The sequence below is a fragment of the Rhinopithecus bieti genome, unplaced genomic scaffold (assembly GCF_001698545.2).
Source record: "Rhinopithecus bieti isolate Rb0 unplaced genomic scaffold, ASM169854v2 scaffold_7212, whole genome shotgun sequence".
NCBI lineage: Eukaryota > Metazoa > Chordata > Mammalia > Primates > Cercopithecidae > Rhinopithecus > Rhinopithecus bieti.
Window position 1 is genome coordinate 1,848,737 of NW_016806198.1, and position 4,093 is coordinate 1,852,829.

Here is a 4,093-nt window from a genome sequence, read left to right on the forward strand (position 1 = left end):
TTTCTTTCTTTCTTTCTTTCTTTCTTTCTTTCTTTCTTTCTTTCTTTCTTTCTTTCTTTCTTTCTTTCTTTCTTTCTCTCTCTCTCTTTCCTTCTTTCCTTCTTTCTTTCTTTCTTTGTCAAAAGGATTCCTTCTGCTTTCCACTGACATTGTATGTTAGTGATTTACTTAGACTAAGTGAGAAAACTGAAGCTTTAGGTTGCATCTGCAAAACAAAGTTTAATTTGAGACGAATTTGTTGTTTATCCTCTGGCATACACACACACAGACACACACAGACACACACAGACACACACACACACACATACACACATACATATACAGACTTATTTATCCAAATGGCATGAAGAAAAAAAAATTGGTTTCTATTGGGAGCCATCACTTAAGGGACCACATTACACTAGAGTCAGCGAAGACGTGGTAGAAAAATTTGGGGTAGGTTAACACAAAATACATTGATGCTTGGGACAAAGTGCAGGTGACAGAAGATGAAGCTAGGATAAAGAATAAGATTGGGTAAGATGCAGTGGCTCACTCCTGTAATCCCAGCACGTTGGGAGAACAAGGCAGGAGGATTGCTTGAGGCCAGGAGTTCAAGACCACCCCTGAAAACATAATGAATCTCTATCAAAACAAAAAGGAAATTAACAAATTCACCAGGTAGGGTGCTATATGCCTGTAACCCCAGCTACTCAGGAAGCTAGGGTTGGAAGATGCTTTGAGCCCAGCAGTTTGAGGTTATAGTGAACTGTGATTGTGAAACTGGAGAGTTCCCTGATCCCCCTCACAGGACGTGTGATAGGAGTGTGGCTTGTCTTTTTGGTCATCACTGCTACTCAAACCCCTTACGGGATGGGGAGCACACAGACGTTCAGGTGCAGGAGCCAGAGTGAACACCCCTGGGCACCAGCACCACGGAGCCTGTGACTTCCAAAGCCCAAATGGGCGTGTGTTACAGTGACTCCTTTAGTTGCTGACGGCTTAAGTGCTCAATGGACCCTCTGCCTTTTTGCAAGGGCAGGGGGCAGTGTGACCACTTTCTATATCCTGAGATCTTGTCCAGCATTGCAGAAGAATTGGGTCACGTGTACTTGAAGGATGGCATATGAAAGGGTTTTACTGCGTGGTGAAGGTGGCTGTCAGCAGGATGGATGGGAGCTGGGAAGGAGACAGAGTGGAAAGAATCTTTCCCTGGAGTTTGGTCACCCAGCGGCCAATTCTCCAGCTGTCCCCAGCTGAACTCCTCCCGACGCTCCTTCTCTTCCCTCCTTCTCTGCCTCTCTTCTGCTCTTCTGTTCATCTGCTAGTATCCTCTCATCTCCTCTCGTCTCCTTCTGGAGCTGGGGGTTTGGGGTTTATATGGGTATAGGATAGGCGGCTTGGCAGGCCAGAAGGCAACTTTTGGGGACGAAAACAGGAATGCCTGTTCCCATTTAAGTCAACGGGTTTCTATGGTTTGCAGGCTCAGGAGCGGGGCCTCTGCGGGCGACCTGACCTTTTTACCCAGTATTTCCCTGTCTCCTGTTTGTATCTATTGCACCACTGCACTCCAACAGAGTGAGACTCTGTTTCAAAAAAAAAAAAAGAATAAGATTGATTATGGCTCTATATACTTTATTTTTTTAAGAATATAAATACCAAATAGAATACTATACAGTTTGAAAATACAAACATTTGCAAAGAATGGGTTTATTGCTGTTGACTTAAATTATACATACAGATACATACACCAATTATGTAACCTTAGGAGATGCTTTATGTTCCACTAATTCTATCATTTTGGCAATGATCTCTGATACATTACAATAATTTTAAAATGAACAGACAGATCAAATCTGTGATCTTTAACTTTTTTCAGACAATATATGCAGCTGATGTTCCTATTATTCTTTTGGCCCAAAACTCATTGGTGAATTAAGAAATTGCCATATGGGAGTGTTTGTTTTCACATTTGTAACATTTTGTTTATAATTTTTAAATCCTTATCTATCACATTGCAAGAATTCTTTCTCTCAGGCTAGTAAGTTGGGGAGAAGCTGGTTCTAGGAAATGTTTCTAGAACAGAAGAAGAAAAGGCAGATTTTTTTCAATATATATCTTAGTGAACTGAAAGCCAAATGATTTATGGCCTTTCATATTCTCATTTGCAGCTCTTCAAGTTGTACCTGAGCGCTATGAGCTTCTCTGACAACCTAAATTGCTTTGAGAACAAAGACTATTTAAAATAAAATCATACTAAGATTGATTTGACACAGGCATGTGAGTATGACAGGGACATCAACAGGAATTGGTGGCTGCACTGAGAAGCTAGGTCTCTCATTCAAAATAACACAAGTCATTGAGAACAGCCTCATTCGATCGAAACTTTCTCAGAATCATAAGTATACTACACATGTCCACACTTATATAGGAACTGGATAAATCTTCAGTATGGGTATAGCTATTTATCTTTTTTTTCTGCATTGGGAATTCAAGTGAAACGTTTGCTAAAACACTGTTAATCATGGCACTCCAAATGCTGTTATATTAGTTATATATTTGGTTGAAGAGGTTGTTTGTTGTAATGAAATAGGCATCACTCAATACAAGTATGAAGATTCTCCTGAAAAGAAAAATAAACAAATGCTTGAATAGAAAAGCAAAAGAGGACATTATAGTGTTCCTTCTCCAGGAAAGGGGACATTCCAGTGATGCTCATACTAAAACAATGTTATTGTTTCAACCTATGCATTAAGTATATTTGGAGCATTCCAAACCCTAATAGATATTCACCATAAATCCAAATACACTGACAACCCCTCTCACATCCCCTTTGTTCAGTTGGTCTGGAGACTGATCAATTGTTTGATCAGTCTCAATCAATTGGAATATGTTTTAACAGTTTACTTACAATAGAGACTTCAGAAATGTAAAATATCACACACACACACATACACACACACACACACACACACACACACACTCCCACACGACAAAATTTCTTTGCTTGACCAAACTTTGGACAGTTTTCTGAACCTTCTTCTAGGTCCATCTGTGCAGTTCCTTATAAATAGTTTTAATAAGAACCTAGCTGAGTCGGTTTAGCAAAAAACCCCAACACTGAGAACTGATCACCCTCAATATCTGATTTGGTTCTTTATCTTCTACTTCCAGGTAATGCCTGCCTTTGGCAAGAGTCCAGTCAGGGCTGTTTAGCCAGAATAACCCTTACCTCTGATGTTTTCTCTTAGTAATTCCGTATCCACTCACCCTCACACTACTCCCTAGTAATTCCGTGTCCACTCACCCTCACACTACTCCCCAGTAATTCCGTGTCCACTCACCCTCACACTACTCCCTAGTAATTCCGTGTCCACTCACCCTCACACTACTCCTGGGCTATAAATCCCCACTTGCCCCGGAGGTGAGCCCAGTCTCTCCCCCTCACAGCAAAATCCCATTGCAACAGCCTCAATACCTATCACGGTTGTCCTGAATAAAGTCTTTCTTACTATGCTTTAACAAGTATCATTGAATAATTTTTTTGTTCATCACACACAACTCGCATAATAAATATATATTAGCCTGGACACATACCCATGTTGGAAGGGTAGTGGATATATCATATGTTTTTTTTTAAAGTCAAATTTTTTTCTAGCCTAATAAATTAACTGCAATTTAGAACACATTTTATGGAAAAAAAAAATCACATATGAAAGGAACTTACCTGCCTAGAGTTTTCTCCTCTTTCTTTCTTTCTTTCTTTCTTTCTTTCTTTCTTTCTTTCTTTCTTTCTTTCTTTCTTTCTTTCTCTTTAGACAACACTGCATGTATTTTGGAGACTGTCAGTATTTAATTAGCCAACCGATCTCAATCACTGATCTTTTGTATGAAAGTCTTCACGTCACCATGTGGCTATAAATATTTTTCAAGATAAATTCGGCACAATGGCTGCCTTTGATGTACTCACTCAACAAGTGTGCATTGGGTACCCACCATGAATCAGGCACTTTTCTAAATATTATGCCTAATGAATCTCATGGATGGGAGCCGTTCCTTTGAGTCTCCATCTAATGGTAGAATAGAGAGTGCAAAAAAAAAAAAAAAAAAAAAA